The 17,938-nt window shown below is 40.6% G+C and overlaps 1 protein-coding gene across 4 annotated transcripts in view; it reads left to right on the top strand.

Moving 5' to 3' along the window:
* FBXW7 (F-box and WD repeat domain containing 7) overlaps window positions 1-17,938 on the top strand; it is a 283,622-nt gene that overhangs the window by 44,230 nt on the left and 221,454 nt on the right. The window contains exon 2 of one of the 4 annotated variants that reach the window (XM_073341353.2): window positions 14,275-14,385. The exons of the other annotated variants lie outside the window; for them this stretch is intronic. The gene's annotated coding sequence lies outside the window, so the exon portion shown is untranslated. The remainder of the gene's footprint in view (window positions 1-14,274; window positions 14,386-17,938) is intronic. 4 annotated transcript variants of the gene reach the window in all.

Below are 17,938 nucleotides of genomic sequence, written 5' to 3'. Positions count from 1 at the left end.
AACAAAGGGGGTGGCTTTGCGAGAAACACAATGGCCCCCTCAAGGATAGAACTCGAAACTGGGTTTAGCAGGCCGTTGATTTCATGGAGGGAGGGAGGAGAAAATGAATACAAAACAAATCTGGTCTATTTCTTGTTTGATCCACTTCATCTATCTTTATACATCTTGCTGGCAGCAGACTGTGCAGTATGACCACTAGTCATCATCTCCTGGGTGCTCGGCAGAAGACGGTGCAGTATGACTGCTGGCCTTCGTCTTCTCCTGGCTGCTGATTAAAAGACTAGGACTAGGACTGCCAGTAGGACTGAATCGCCATGCGAGAAAACTTAAAAGGGAAATGATCTGGCTGAGACATTCCCCATGTTTGCCCAGGCGCCCCTGACTTCATCGAGGTCGGTTAAAAGAGCACCCAGGACTACGTCGACGACGGCTACCAGTCATACTACACTGTCTGCTGCCAAAAGGCAATAAGCTGCTGCTGTGTAGCAATGCAGTACCACGTCTGCCAGCACCCAGGCGACATACGGTGACGTTTAGCTGAGCGGGCTCCATGCTTGCCGTGGTATGGCGTCTGCACGGGTAACCCAGGAAAAAAGGCACGAAACGATTGTCTGCCATTGCTTTCACGGAGGAAGGGAGGGAAGAAAGGCCTGACGATATGTACCCAGAACCACCCACGACAATGTTTTAGCCCCATCAGGCAATGGGATTTCTACCCAGAATTCAAATGTGTGGCGGAGACTGCGGGAACTGTGGGATAGCTACCCACTGTGCAACGCTCCGGAAGTCGACGGTTGCCTCGGTACTGTGGACGCACTCCGCCGACTACATGCACTTAGAGCATTTGTGTGGGGGACACACAATCAACTGTATAAAAATGCTTTCTACAAAACCGACTTCTATACATTTGATCTAATTTTGTAGTGTAGACAAGGCCTAATATTAGACGGGGCCGTGTTGTGCAGAAGCTGTCACTTGTGTTGTGGGAGTCCACTGTAAGGACATTTTGTAAACCAGTTGCTATGCTTTCATAATGTTTTCTGTCTTGCAGCTTTTTACATAAAGCTGATCATTGTAATATCTATGATATCTGGTTAAAGATGGTAAACCTCATGTTTTAATTTTTAAATGTTACACATTCTTGGCTTTTCAGATGCTCTTTTTCAATTACACCCCCCTCACGAGAGAGTGGGGAGCAGTACAGAGGCATTGCGGAAGATGAAGGAGCAGAGACCTTTTGGTTGCCAAGGTGCTCTCTAGTCATTCTTCCCTCTTCAGTTTTAAATGGAAGTAATCCAAGTATAGGGTTTAATAATCTCATCCTATTGCAAACTTTTGGGCAGTGAAGAATGCGTTTAGTTTGCTTTTGAAGGATGTGTATTTCCATGTTTAGAGTACAAATCTTTTCTCTTGTACAATACTCAGTACAGAGCATTACCATGGCTTCCTTCATATATACCAAAATGATGGTTGTGGTGTCAAATCTCTGTGTTCCATAAATCTCTGTGTTCCATAGTTTACATAAAGTCTGTCAGCTGTATTTATACTGAAATTCTGGTATTTTATTACCTGCATATAATGTTTCCAAAGAGTTTAAAAAAAGTTATGAACTCACCTGACAAGTGGTTACGTATGCCCAAAAAGGAAGAAATTTTGATAGTAATTATTTTTTTTGGAATTTGCAATACTTTAATTTTAAGTTTTCTAAAGAAGGTGGCTTTGTGGAAAAAATGTGGGAGGCTTGCTTACAAGATAACTGGTGAGTTGTTAGGACAACTGTATGGTTTTGTCACCTTTCTGAACTGAGAGGGAAACCTGGTATATTGCACATCTTTTCTGTACTTATTATCCATTTCCAGTGTAGCCACTGCTGTAATATATCCTCAGACAGAACTTAAATTTCATAGTATGTAAAAATGTGTATGAAGGGGGTTTAAGACTGAGAAAATATGGGAAGGCAGAAATTTTTAATGACCTAAATACTGACTCTCCACTTCCGTAAAGCTAATAAGTAATTAATTCTCCATGCTTCCTCAGTCATTCTTTTCCTCTTTTAAGACAGACAGCTTGTGTCTAATTGGAGCTGGTGGTTTTGAAATGTGGGCTGCTTCCACAAGGGAATGAAGCAAGACCACAAAACTTATTCTGCCTAAGATCACAAGCTGAACTCAAACTTGGTCTCAGAAGTAAGAACAGTGGATTCTTTATGGATTTTAAAGGCCAAAGACAAATATTATTAGTTTTAAATATATGGAAAAATAACAAGGTAGGTATTAAATTGTATTGGATGAAAACGAAGGAGGTAAAAGCAATGCATTTTGAATGATACTCGGAGAGGAAAATAGTTGTGAAATTAATCAGTAGTTATAAATCATTGAGAAATGGCCTCTGTTCTCAGTTCATCGCTCAAGATGGTGTGAAGTTAAAAACAAAACAAGTATCAGAGTAACAGCCATGTTAGTCTGTCTTTGCAAAAAGAAAAGGAGTACTTGTGGCACCTTAGAGACTAACCAATTTATTTGAGCATGAGCTTTCGTGAGCTACAGCTCACTTCATCGGATGCATACTGTGGAAACTGCAGTAGACATTATATACACACAGAGACCATGAAACAATACCCCCTCCCACCCCACTGTCCTGCTGGTAATAGCTTATCTAAAGTGATCATCAAGTTGGGCCATTTCCAGCACAAATCCAGGTTTTCTCACCCTCTGCCCCCTCCCCCACACAAACTCACTCTCCTGCTGGTAATAGCCCATCCAAAGTGACCACTCTCTTCACAATGTGTATGATAATCAATCAAGGTGGGCCATTTCCTGCACAAATCCAGGTTCTCTCACCCCCTCACCCCTCTCCAAAAACTACACACACAAACTCAATCTCCTGCTGGTAATAGCTCATCCAAAGTGACCATTCTCCCTACAATGTGCATGATAATCAAGGTGGGTCATTTCCAGCACAGATCCAGGCTTTCTCACCCCCCCTCCGCCCCCCGGGAAAACACACACACACACACACACAGGGGTGTGTGTGTGTGTGTGTTCGCGGGGGGTGTGTGTGTGTGTGAGAGAGCCTGGATCTTTGCTGGAAATGGCCCACCTTGATTATCATACACATTGTGAAGAGAGTGGTCACTTTGGATGGGCTATTACCCAATATTACCCACTTTGGATGGGCTCATGCTCAAATAAATTGGTTAGTCTCTAAGGTGCCACAAGTACTCCTTTTCTTTTTACAAAACAAGTAGTGAATAACTTCCATGAAATTCATAATGTAAATTTACAGCTATCATCAGACAATCAAGGCTAAGCAGTCTTAAGGATAAATCTTTGAAAAACTGGAGGCAAGAAACTTAAAGGTGTACTGGTAATTATTAAAATGATGCCCTTTTTACTATAAATGAAGTAACAATTATGTAATTAATTTAATGGTTTCAGTCACCTAGGTAAGTGTTTACCTCATAGTTTGGCACACTTATTGAAATCATTTACACTTAACATTTGTCATAGCTATATCTGAAATTAGCCTCTGATGCACTGACATGAGACTTCAGTTGTCTAAGTTTCTTCACAGTAAACATTTTTGCCTGGTACAAATAACTTTAGATCATTAAAATAATAATTTTGGAGATTGTGTACAGGTGCACTCCACCTTTTACATGATGGAATGATTGTGAGCAGAGAGAGGCATTGGCAGTGTTCTATGTTTGTGGGCCTAGGCAAGCACAGACATCGCCTCCAAATTGTATTTGCTGATGAAAATGTTGCTCTATGTACTTTGAGACCTCCCAGCTAATCAGAGAGTATGATGTGAGACTCAGCCAGGTAATTCCCTTACTGCTCTGCCAGAGAGAGGACTGGTGCAAATAGAGAGCCTCTTCAAGGAACAGAATGACAGCAATGGGGAATCCGTAGTGGGAGTCATGCTGTCTGCTCTTCTGAGAAATTTCCATTTCAGAGACAGCAGGGAGAAGGAGCACTACTTGATATCAACCTGTCACAGCTTCCTTCCTTCTAGCCGGGAACAGGGAGGTAAACATACTCCACTGGAAAAACAGACAGATAGACATAGTGGCTGAAATCATTGCCCAAGGATGTTCAAGACATTATTACTGCGAGGAGGCATCACTACCACAGATGCTGCAGCAGGAGGGGAGTACCATCATGTATGCTGACAGGGAGAGCAAAAGGTCCTTTGGCATAGCCTGCAGGGCTTTGGACTTGTCTGTGTTGTCTCTTCACACCTTGAGGAGGAGTGTGCTGCTGCTGCAGCGGACAGGATAGTAGAGGGACACTTACAAGAACGGATGCTGGTACCCACTGAGTCAGATCCTCCTCATTGCATCAGTTGGCTATCACCTACCTCTCCTCCTCACCATCAAGTATGTACTCAGAGTGCCTTTTTAGCACAGCAGCGCCACAGCCTCCAACACGTACACATGTGTCTTCACACGGAAGGTGGAAAGGCTTTCATTCATCTGAATAAATAGACACTGGCTTCCTCAGGAGCTCACCCTGTATGTAATACAGGACACCAGCAGCAGTCTAGTGGAAGACCCTGGAGCTGGGGCTGGATAAGAAGAGGAAGATGACAACAGTGTTTTTTGTGCATTGGGGAGAGAGTTGGGAGGAGTTGTGTGAAGAAATACACCTTTTTACGCCCCTTTAACTTTTTCTTCCAGATAACGTGAGAAGATCTTTTGCTTTTGCTGTCAACATGATACTTAGCTTTAAACATAAGAACGGCCATACTGGCTTAGACCAAATGTCCATCTAGCCCAGTATCCTGTCTTCCGACAGTGGCCAATGCCAAGTGCCCCAGAGGGAATGAACAGAACAGGTAATCATCAGGTGATCCGTTCCTTGTCTCCTATTCCCAGCTTCTGGCAAACAGAGGCTAGGGACACCATCTCTGCCCATCCTGGCTAATAGCCATTGATGGAGCTATCCTCCATGAATTTATCTAGTTCTTTTTTGAACCCTGGTATAATCTTGGCCTTCACAACATCCTCTGGCAAGGAGTTCCTACAGATGGAAATGCACAGAGGCTCTCAAAGGAGAAAGAGATTATTTATTGGTAATTGTTTTTCAGGAGAGATTTTTTGTGAATTCATACCATCAGTCCACCTTCCCACCTAACTCTGAATTCTCCCAAACCACAGAGTTCAGACGTTATAAAGAAGGAACTGAGATGTGTGTGTGATCTCCTTTGTAGTGTAGATTGATAAGATTGCCCTCCTGAGAGATTTCAATTGACATGGCTTTTTAAGGCAGTTCTGCAGATTTATATCAGTCTCCTTGTTCTCTGTTCTGCTATTCAGTGCCACTGCAGTGTCTGGCAGCCAGGAGAAGCAATTTCAGGTCAAGCCCTACTAAGCCCCTGATGCTGTGGGCTGCCGCATGAAGTGAGTTTGGAATGTGTGAGCTGTGTCTGAACTGGACATGCTCAGTGTGAATGAAATTTTCTGAGAATTAAGAAGTCTCTAAGAAGTCTCTACAGTACATGTACAAATGGTGATTTTTATTTTTCCTCCAGAGGCTTATAAATTTGCCGAGTTTGGGTGGACTTTTACAGGGATGGCCAAAGGCACCTCTTTAGCTCCAGGGTGATCCCTTTACCAAACTTCAAGCTCCTGCTCCAGAGCATGGAGGCACTAGAGTTTCTCAATAGAACAATTGTGTGATTTTATCATTGTACAAATGGCTTTGTTTTTGTTTTTGTTGTTTTTGCTTCCCCCTTTCTCTGAACTAGCAGACCTGTTTTTTTTATGCTAAAACTTAAAAGTTCAGCATAAGACAAACGCCCATCATGGCAAATTTCAGCCCAAATGGTCGAAGTTTGGCCAACTTGTAAGCAAATGAAAATAGGGTATTATAATGGAAAATATTGGACATTTTATAGATGTTGATGCCACCACCATATATTGAGCCGTGAAACCAAGGCTGAAATTGTTCAGCTGCACTGAGCAACCTGCCATGCTTAATTAAACAGATGCCTCTTTCTCATTTGCTATGATTAATTTGTTGTAGGGTTAATTGTTAGTGTTTGAATTTTTTGTTCAGGTTTGTACTCAAGTAGTTGATTTGCTTGATTCTTTTTGACTTCTTTTTTCATGCCCGTCTCTGTCCTGAAACTCATTAGACTTGGGAGTTAACCAAGTTGTCCAGTACTGAAGGTTGAATGCCACCAAGAATACTGTGGAGAAATGCTTACATTCATCTGTGAGTAATTTCACCCACAAACACAAATTCAACTACTATCTCTAAGCTGATGACTTACAGAACTCTCGTCTCCAGATCTGTCTCTTTCTGTCCAAACGAAAGTCATCTTCTCATAGATGTCTAGGCATCAGCTCAAGTAAAATATGATTAAAACAGAGCTCTTAATCTTCTGTTTTCACACCCCTTCAGAAAAAAAAAAATCCCCGCTACCTCCTTTCTCAGTCACTGTGAACAACACCACCATCTTTCCTATCACTCATGCTATTAACCTGAGTGTCATCTTCAACTCAGACCTCTCTAGGTTCTCATATCCAGACTGTCCAGGCTTTGTCTACACTGGAACTTCGTCAGCAAAACTGTTGTTGTTCAGGGGAGTTAAAAACACCTTCCCCTCAAACGACAAAAGTTTTACCAATAAAAAGAGCTGATGTGAACAATGCTTTGTCAGCAGAAGAGCGCTCCTGCCGACAAAACTGCTGCCACTCATTGGGAGTAGAAGTTTTTTGTCGTCGGGAGAGCTCTCTCCTGCCAACAAACAGCAGCTACACTGCGTGCCTTTTAGCGGCATGGCTGTAGCGGCACAGCTGCATCGCTAAAAGATGCATAGTGTAGACAAAGCGTTCATCTTGCTGATTCTTTCTGCTTAATGTCTCTAAAAATGGCCTGTCATATTCATCCATACACCTAAAACTCTATTACTGCAAGATTCTTGTTTTGCTACATTTGATAAATGCAATCTTACCCTACTCCTATCCATTTAGAATGCTACTACAAAGATAATTTTCCAAGCACATCATTTTGACCATGTCACTATTCTCTTTGCATCCCTCCACTGGCTACCTCTTCTCTATCACATCAAATATAAACTACTTACCTTTTGTTTTCAAGCCCATTCACAACCTGTCCCCACCCAACCTGTCATCTCTCATTTGCAATTGAGATGTTGACTCCTGCCTCCCATAGTCACATGATGACAGAGAGATGATAGTGGATGACAGCCTCCCTCGTCCACTTGTTAAATTTTCACGTGAGCACCTTTGTGCTTTCCCCATGCTATCCTTTGCTCTTGGGAGGAACTACCCATGAAGATTTGTAAAACTACCTCATTATCCTCCTCCAAATCCTTCGTTAAAACTCTCCTTTTCCATCACGCTTACATAAAACTTAACAAGTGTTAGGCTGCTGGTATGCTGAAACAACAGCCTATCCTGCTGCCCAATGTGGTCACTGTTTCCTTGTATACTACCATCTGTCTGTCTGTATGCACCTGTTTTATACTTACATTGTAAGCTCTTAAGGGCAGGAACCATCTTTTTGTTCTGTATTTTGTACAGTGCCCAACACAGTATATTCCTCCTTCATGACTAGGCCTCCTAGGAGCTATAGGAATACAAATAATAATCATTGATGTTGCTCTTTTTGATATACAAAAGCATTTCTAAGGAGTCATCAGCTTGCAGCTTCTGGAGGCAATGATATCCTATCTTTCTTGTGGTAGTTCTTATAGTTGGGATAAGCTGTGTTTGCCCGCACCCTAATGTTACAAGTTATTCTTCAGCCTCTCTGATATTCTTCATATAATAAAACTTTCTTAATGTATGATTTTACTATCTTCATGTTGAGCCTTGTCCTAAGAACCAGGAAGACAGTTTATTTAAATGCAAATTAGTTAAGGATTGTATAGTTAATGTAGGATTATTTACTGTTTTATGGGTTTTAAAAAATACTCTTATTATTATACAGGCATAATATTAGACTGCCAGAAAGACTGTGAGAAGATTATCTAAAGAAATCTGGTGGGTAACTGTTAGCTTTCTTTGTCTTCTCCTTGTTCATAAAACAGTATGGGGGCTCCCAATACCTGTTTTTTTGGTTAAATGCAAAATATTTTGATGAAGGAGCTCATTTAAAATGTTTTCTACAATCTTACATTTTTGCTCTGTGTCTGTACGTACATGAAGAACACACTAAGTAAGCAGACCATCATTTCACTGCACAAAGTCCTTGTTTTAGTAGTAGTAGTTACTCTTGTCATGGTATGTGCTCTAGGATTTATGCTGATATAGCAGTTAGTTGCAAAGACTTACATAGAATGTAGTTCCATCTCAGAGGCAAGAACTAATGTGATGGGGATTTTATTAGTAGCTATCTGGTTGAATATTAGTACTCTGAAGCTAGTAAATAGATTAGTTTGTGCACAGCTGGGTGTCCCACAACTCTTGAACATAGAAGTTGACCTTGTCACTCCCTATTTGAGAATAACTCCTTTTGGTTTTGAGTGATTTATGTAAGAAGTGCAGAAGACAACTACGTATTTTTCATGGGTGTCCATACATCACGTGTACTTGTGGCTTTTCTGTTAATTGTGGAAGTTTTGTTACAGTTTGGGAAAGGAATAATTTAGTTACCCTTCTGACCAAAATCTAGATGGCATTACATGTGCTGTGACATCATATGTGAGCCCTGTACAGCACCTAGGCAGACAGAATGTCACTAAGATCTACTCATTCAAAACCTCCTATGGGAAACTAGGGAGAAAAATCTTCCCTAAAATTATAATCTGTGAAGGATTCTCACTGAGTTTATGCTGCTTAGCGCAAGACAGGTGAAACGCCACAAGTACTGAAATTTTTGGTCTTTTCTAAAAGTGGTATTTGTGGGTTGGGTCATGAGTACCCCACATTTTGCCCCTTACTGGGGCTCATGAGACAACCAGAACTTTGTTGCCCTCCCTCTGATTAGTTCCTTGCTTATGGCCTGTGAACAAACTCTTGTAGGACCTGTGCCTCTTCAGCTGCTGCTCTTGCTCTTTGTTTTGCCCAGTTCTAGCCTGCTTTGGGTATCCTTTTTTTGGTATGTCCATTTCTGCCTCCAAGTCATGCCTGTTTGCCGCCAAGTTTAATTATATTTTAATTTTCTGTCCCTGCAGCTATTTGGTATTTGAGTTGTGTACTACAGTATAAACACTCTGTTAGCAATAATGTATTTCACAAGATAATTAAGAGAATACAGAATGGTTTGAATTATTTCAGAAAGGTTGGTTTTTGTGATTATTTGCTGTACTTAAGCTTCTGGTAAGAGCCTTCCTTGTTCCTTAGGAGTTAATTTTGATTCCCCCACAAGGATGGCTACCTCCTGGGTGGAGTGCGAATTGGGTCTCCTGTGAAACTTTTGAGAATATTATGTGGTCTTCAGTAATTATTTCCATTCGTCGTTGATGGTCTGCGGATAAAAATTTCTATGTGCCATAATCCAAAGCAGCACAGCCTATTTCTCATCTTTTCTAGTCTCATCTTGTTGGTTTTGAAGGTAATGTGAGGCATAGCCCATACCCATATTGATGGAACTTGCTGAGCAGAAAAGAAAATGTATATCTTAACCTTATAAATTGGATTTGTGCAGAAGTCCTTTCCAATGCAAGATCTCGCCCATGTGTTGTTTATTTTTCAGAATTATGATTCTGCTTTTTCGCTAAGGAAGTTAATAATCTTGTGTCTGAAGGCAGATGCCAATGCAGGATTGCTCAGAGCACAAAATCCTTCTCCTCCTTCTTTTTTGAAATCCATAAAAGGAGCAGCAGCAGCCCAGATTCTGGACTGGTAGAGCACTTAGGCAAAAAAAGAAAAATATATCTGAAAGACCAAAATGACATTTCTGTAGTTTAGTTACTACAGTCAAAATATTTACATATGAGACTGTATTACTTGTGATGATATCTTTAATTGGCATTATTTTGATATATATATATATATATATATAAGAGGGCGGTGAAATAATTTTTTTAAATGTATCTCCTGGAAACGTTTAGGGAGTTATTTCTTCTGAAACTGTGCTGTACTTACTTAAAACAACAAACAACCAAAAAAACCCAGTTCCACCACAACAAAAAGCTAATCTGCAATTGTCAGCCTTCTTCCTTTTAAGTAGTGTTGTGAAGACTGGTTGTATACAAAGACTTTTATTCCTGCCCTGCCCTTTTTCCCCATACAAGCCGGTGCTTTGGTCAATGGGTTGAACATGTGGGTGGATGACGTTAAACAATACTGACATAACATCTTTCATTCAGTCCCAAGGCACTTTACAATTATTTTGCCTTAAGTCCCTTTTAGGGTAGGTTGGTAAATAAAGACTTAAGGTTGGGGTGGGAAGATTAATGGCTAGGAACACAAATTATTGGCAGAGAAGAGGAAGCAATAGGCTGAAATATGGTTTTGAAGCAGTAGAAATGCCAGAGCTGACACTGGGGAAATTGCTGAAAGGAACTGAAGCTGTCTGAAAGACTTCTAGAATGACACTTATTCTTTCTTCCTTTGGTGGGACCATTGGTCCAAATGTTGCTGGACAAATATTGTGAAGTTAGATGCTAACAAATAAGGAAAAAATGTTATTTTTATTTAAGATTTTCAGTATCAAAAGTTGTACCTTACAATTACATTATTACAGCTGAATTTTGCATTTCAGTGTCATACTTTTCTGTTCTCTCTAGTTTAGAAATTAATATAGCCCAGTCACTTTCATTTTTTAGTCAATTTCATTTTCTGTTTTTGTGTGGTATTCAGACAATAGTGTGGTATTTAGTTTGGTAATAAACAGTTTTTACTGAGCTTATAAAGACTTATATAGGTCATAGGTTTGGAAACCTGAAATCTTTGTGGGTCAGATTTGACCCACAATATGGACATGGATAACTACTTAGTACATTTTCTAAATTCCCAGTTTAATAATCCTTGGCACCTTGGAAATCGAATATTGCGTAATGACTTTGTTCTTTTACCTAAAAGGTACTCTGTTCTTTCTCTATCACCATGTCACTTACGGCTTTTGACTTTTTTTTTCATCTGCTTGTGTACCAATATTATTCATGCCATGATTGGTCTAGAACGTACGTAAGTCATGTTTGGAATACAGAAAATGCTCTAATTACATATTTTTAAAGATTCTTTGTAAATAACATATTGGGACTGTAAGTGTTCAAAAATGAAGGGATATTGAGTATTTGCCTTACTTGTAACAAATATAAGGATATTATAAGGTGGCCTCCCTCCAATCCATCAGCGCTTTTCCTCTTGAACTACCCACGTTCCTGGTTTCCTAAGAATGGTCTTGGAGGAAGACCATCTTTGTTTCCTGTTTAAATTCTCTCTGTTGTAGCACTGTGCCAACTTTGCCATAGTTAAGAGTAAGACCAGCTTTCTGTGTAGAGCTTGACTTGTGTAAGTGCTCTAAAATCTGTACCTTTTCTCATATTGCCTTGAATTTTTGTGTTTCTCTTGGAGGTATTGGGTTTAGTCGGAGATCCATATTTAGTCAGAGAGCCATTCAAACTAGGAGTTCCCAAGGTACTGCTCCCTGGAAAAACTAGCTTCTTTTTTTTAAGAGATGGCATGGTTTGCAATTTTTTGTGCACTGATAAAGATCAAAACAGAGCTGAATTCATAGCATCAGAGTCTCAAATGCTTGAGAGTTACTCCAGTAAAGTGCATGCCACTACTGATCCAGTCTGCACCTCACAGAGCTGAAATGAATCTTATTGAACCTATGAATACACATGCACCTCCTTCCTTTGATCACAAGCACACAGGGCTCAGGGAGAGAGGCTCACATACACCCCAAGAGTGCCACAGCCCCCCAGATCTCCTCATATCACAATCACAGCTCTTCAAAGCTGCTCCAACTAATTCCTCCACCATTCAATACAGCTGCACTTAACACAGTGAATGCAGCCAGAGTCCATGCGGTCAATTTCCACTGGCTATTGCCAGCTGCAGGGGGTGCAGAAGTAAGATTGTACCATAAAGTGAATTTATGAAAATAAATAACATGAGGGCTACTTTACTAATGTTTTATATTTAAGTGATTAAAACTTTTAAAAACTTTTATAATTTTTTCTTCCTGAAGACTACACAGAAAGTAGTTTTAAGGCTTATCTACAGGGGAAGTTTCCAGAATAAGAGCATCTGCATGAGGAGATAATTCAGAATAGTTATTTGGCTTTAAAATAATGCCTACCTTACTGTGAATTAACTTCACAGTATAGACAAGACCTTACACAGGTAGCATTTGATACAGCAGGGAAAGAAGACTACTAAATAAAACTACAGTACGATGAGGAAGAGGGAATGAGGATGAACACATATGTAAATATCCCCATATCTACCTGTAACAGGGTCTTACCTGATCTGCAAAAAGAAAAGGAGGACTTGTGGCACCTTAGAGACTAACACATTTATTTGAGCACAAAAGCTTATGCTCAAATAAATGTGTTAGTCTCTAAGGTGCCAGAAGTCCTCCTTTTCTTTCTGCAGATACAGACTAACACGGCTGCTACTCTGTTACCTGATCTGTGTCAGATGCTGCCCTTGCCTCAGTTTCTTCACTCAGATAGACTCATTGTCTCATGTTTGGGTGGTTCTTTGGCTCCTGGCACTAAGATGCATTGATTTTTAGTGACTTTGTCCTCCACCCAAATCTAAAACATCAGTCTCCCTGCTATCAGGGATAAACCAAGTCAAACAGAATAAACTGTTAGCAGCCTTGCACTGGGTTTTCCTCTGTTCTACCTAGGGTTAAGAAAACCCAATGAATTCAAATTACCCACCTCTTTTGGCTAAGAGTGATAGGCTTGTATTCTAAGTATTCATTCCTTTGAGTATAATTCAGGCAGTGAAGATTCTCCCAGCCAACAGTGTGGCAGTGTATTACTTGAATTGGTAAGGAGAATTTTTTTTGTCCCTGTCTTCTCAAGTTTCATAAATCTTTGGGAATAGTGTATTCTGAACAAAGTAATGTGTTCAGCTCTGCGTCTGATAGGAGTGAAGAGAACACCTTAGTACACCTAAGTCAAACAGAGTCTGAACAGTGTGTCTGTGTGTCTCAAAGATTAAGTAGTAAGATGGTCTCAAATTTGGCCTGATCAGCGATTCAGCAGTTCTTGAGATGTGAGAGAGCAAGTTGGCATCCTCTTTTTATGGAAACAGTCTAATCCTTATGATTGCCAGGAAAATCTTGAAAACATAAACTGAATGTAGTAGATGCAGTGACGTGTAGAGCCAGCCTAAATCAATAGGTGTGAATTCCCATTGAGATAAATCAATGAGAATGTACTTTTCTTTAGAAAATTTGCTAATTTAGATGTCCAGTGATTTAGAGCTCATCTAGATTAGGGAAATCTGCATCAGTCCAACTAACTACATGGATGTACTTACATCAGTGCATCACCTTACTGTACACACTACACTGATGGAAAACAGAGATTAAAAAGGGGTGTAATTACCCCAGTGTAAATAAATACGTTTAGATTCTGATGCTGTCATATTTCTGGTAGCTGGGACACTAAACATATATCTGTGCTTTAATTTGGCTTTGCTGATAGGAGTATCTCAACCCCAGTGATGTAAAGCAGACCACCCCTCCATGTGGTGGAGCCCAACAGAGTGCATGTGATCATATTTTGAATATCTGTGTAATTTGCTATGGGTGGCATCTCATTTTTTCTTAAGGCAGTGGAGCTTGAGCGAGCCCCGCTACTTTTTTCTATTTTATTTGTTGGTGGAGAGTTCAGTTTTTGTCTCATATGACCCTCCAGATATTGGCTTATTTATCTGAAGTGTAAACACAGTGTCTGAAGGTGAGTGCCATGTCAAACATGGACCTGAGGATATATCTGCACTGTATAAAAATAAATAAATAAATAAAAAAGAGCTGCAGCAGCGAGTCTCAGAGCCTGGGCAATAGGTTTGGGTTCATGGGAATCAGACTGTGGGGCTAAAAATAGCAGTGTAAATGTTTTGGGGCTGGGTTGGAGCCTGGGCTCTGAAACCCTGCAAAGGAAGAGGGTCTCGGAGTTTGGGCTCCAGCCCAAATGTCTCGACTGCTATTTTTAGCCCTATGAGCCTGAGTCAGTTGGCAGTGAGTCTCAGAACTCCGTCGTAAGTGGGTTTTTTTTTTTTTTTTTTAATTGCAGTGTAGACATACTCTGTGGTTCGTGTCAGGCATATTTATTTTGTATTTAGGGAGAAGGCTCTCACTCCCTCTTCTCCACCTTTTTCCCTAGTTCCTGCTAACTTTGGGTAACAGAAGGACGTTTGGAAAGAATGAACTCAAGAGGTCTAGATCACTTAAGCATGTGATTGACAGACATAGACTCAAAGGAAAAAAACAGAAGGTATGTCATTGGAAAGGGCTAACAGATTTGAAACCACATCTGTTGTCTTACATTAGGGATCAGAAGCATTACCAAGACTTGAAGTCACTTTTTGTAAGGTCATAGTACACTACAAAGTTCGGTCGCCATAAGTTATGTCACTGTATGTCCGCTGACTCTAGTAGGTCATGTGGGCGCACTTGGTTGCTTGCATCAGCTCTGTGCATCTTCACAATGAGTGGTTGCATCAATGTAAAATGCACTTCACTGTAGGTAGGTATCTCAGTTACCCATGCCAATGTCCAGCTCAGTGTCTTGTGGGACATTTCTGCAGTGTTTTGTGGGTTGCCACTTGTCTGCCCCGGGGTTTATGGGAGGTAGGTGTCCAGTTCCCTCCATGTCTCTTTCTCCATTCCATAGTGCCTATTCCATCCCATAACTGTGATCCTGTTTTTGAAATCTTTTATTGTTTTGTATGACTCTTAGTCTTTGCCATCTCTCTGTCACAGGGTGGATTGATTTAAATTAAGGCAATGATTTCAACCACCAAGTGGTAAGCCTCAATTTAAATAATCGATTTTAATCAGTTTTTCCATTTGTACTTGAGTTATTTTTCTAAAGAAGAAGATGCATTCTAATTGATTGAGAACCATTAAAATGTGTTGATTTATAACTAAATAGAGCCTTTACACTGGATTTGTTACCTCCTTTTGCTACCTAGTAGGGTACACTATAACTATATACCTTTATTTAAGCAATGATATAGATTAATATTTTCAGATTCTTATTAATTGCACCTTTTTAGTATGTTAGGAAAGGGTGAATGATGTATTGCTTATTAACTAGATAATTAACTTGTAGCTCATGATTTGTATCGATGCATTAGGATGGTAACTGGAATTTAATTAAACATACAAGCCATCATATAACATTTCTTGTTATTAAACAAAACAACCTTAAATGTTTTGGATAGATAAACTTCATTGTTTTCCCATCAGCTGGAGTGTAAGTTTACATGGTGGGTTGTGTCATAAAGATTCATTATTTGAGAACTGAACCAATCGGAGTTCATGTATGGAGAAGCTACATGGAGAATGAGACCATGCAGCTCGGCTCGGTGGATGATCATGATGAGATACATGATGATGTCTCCTGGAGTCAGAGGCCAGGTCCCAATGACTGTGATGACTTTGCCAGTCTGCACCCAGTAGCCCAGCCCCGGGTACTTCACAGGATCAAGCTCTTAATACATAACCTATTGTGCCATGTGTAAAGCTTGATGTCAAAAGTTAGTTGTTTCTCCCCTGATTCTTTCTTTATATAGAAAAGCAAACTTTAACTCAGAGTTTTTGATAGAGGCTCATGGATTCATATTAATTCTTTCTTAAATGTTTTAAGAAATTCTCATAAGTTTAGGCCTTAACATATTTTGTATTAAATTCAGATTTAATTTTAGACAAGTTTACTTTTAAAAAGAAAAACTTCTTATAATTTAAAAACCAAAATCAAACAGTTTAAATTAATATTTTTTAAAGTTTAAAAAAAAATCAATTTGTATCCTCCCTGCTCTGGCAGAAACATGGACCCTAAACAACTCAGTGCAACTCTCTTGAGCGTTGTAGTACGGAACACACAATTCTCATGTATTTGCAGAACTTGAAGGAGTACTACCACAGTCAGAATTGCAATGAGGAAGATATGGGAATGTTCAAGCACAGTAACTGCATGCTGATGGACACAGCAATTGAAAATGCCAGGTTGCTGCTGTTATTCATGGAGCAGCTCCACACAGAGGATCACCACTTCTGGGGCTGAGAAATGAGCAGTGCCTGGTGGGCTTGTGTCATAATGCAGGTTTGGGATGACAAGAAATGGCATTAGAACTTTTGTATGCAAAAGACCACATTCCTGGAGCTGTGTGCTGAGTTGGGCACAGCCATCCAGAGCAGGGACACCAAAATGAGAGTTGCATTGACAGTAGAGAAGCAGGTAGCAGTCTTGCTTTGGAAACTTGCAACACTGAATTGCTATCCTTCAGAAGGCAATCATTTTTGAGTTGGAAAATCCACAGTGGGGGGGACCATTGTCTTGAAAGGGTGTAAGGGTTATTAATCATCTCGTGCTATGTAGAATTGTGATTCTTGGTAATCTGCAGAATATTGGATATTCTGCAACAATGGGGTTCCTGAAATGCGTTGGAGCAACAGATGGCAGACATATTCCTATTCCGTCCTCTGCCCACTTGCCACCGAGTACATCAGCAGAAAGGGATTCTTTTCCATGGTTATGCATGACCTGGTGGATCACTGGGGACACTTCACTGACGACAGTGTGGGCTGGTTGGGGAAGTGCATGATGCCTCATCTTTAAGAACATTGGACTTCTAAAAAAGCAGTAAGCAAGGGCATTCTTCCCCAAGTGGCACATAAACCTTGGGGGTGTTGAAATACCAATAGTGAGTCTGAGGGACCCAGCTTAGCCATTGTTCCCCTGGCTCATGAAACTGTATACTGACCACCTGGACAGCACCAAGGAAAGAGTCAGCTACTCTCAGCTGATGCAGACTGATAGTTGAATGTGCATTTAGTAGATTGAAGGGTTGCTGCCTAGGCAGACATCCCCATCGTTATTGCTGTAGGTTGTGTTCTGCACAGTATCTGTGAGGCAAAAGGGAGAAAAGCTATTGCCAAGATGGAGGAGTGGAGGTGGACTGGCTCTCAGCTGAATTTGAACTGCCAGACACATGGGCTTTTGGCATAACTCACTTCAGACTTATATGGCTGAGGGAGACCTTTAAAAAAACATTGTAACTGTCAGGTACATTATTGTTGTCTGATGTTCAAGGGTGGGTTACTGCCTCACGCTTTTGAAATCTAATGCTTGGTGTAATCTGTTTAATGGGGATGGGCGGGTTATTATATGCTGCTATGAATTCCATAATGCTTGAAGTACTTCCTTTAAAATGGGGGGAAGGGGCGGCATTGCCCCTCCCAACATCTCTAATGCTTTGTCTAAAGATTTGAGTGTGTGTTCTTTATGGGCTACTGCTATAAGTTCTGTAATGTTTGCTGTACAGTAATAGAGATGCAGCATTTCCAAAAAATAGAACTTTATGTGCAAAGAAACAGTCAACAACAAGAGAGGGCCAAAAAGTTAAAACAGTCTAGCAACAGTGTAAACCATAGTTGAAATCCCAAATCCAAAATGGGATGAAAGAAGTTGTCTGATCCTGTGATTTCCCCTTGTTTACTACCAGCATAGAGTGGTAGGGGTAGGAGTGCACACCATGATGCCAACTGTTGTGTTGAGGGGTCCGTTGACCATGGAGTTTTCCAAGGATTGTCATGGCTGTGGAGTTGGTGCTCTTTGGGCATGTAGGTCAACAGTATCCTGCAACGTTTATGTTGGCAGCCAGAGCAGACCCACAGTGTCATAGACTCATAGACTTTAAGGTCAGAAGGGACCATCATGATCATCTAGACTGACCACCTGCACATTGCAGGCCACAGAATCTCACCCGCTCACTCCTGTAATAGACCCCTACCCTCTGGCTGAGTTACTAAGTCCTCACATC

This window comes from Lepidochelys kempii, chromosome 4 (assembly GCF_965140285.1).
Source record: "Lepidochelys kempii isolate rLepKem1 chromosome 4, rLepKem1.hap1, whole genome shotgun sequence".
Classification (NCBI taxonomy): Eukaryota; Metazoa; Chordata; order Testudines; family Cheloniidae; genus Lepidochelys; species Lepidochelys kempii.
Note: the sequence above shows the minus strand (reverse complement) of the source record. Positions and strands in the feature narration are given on the sequence as shown.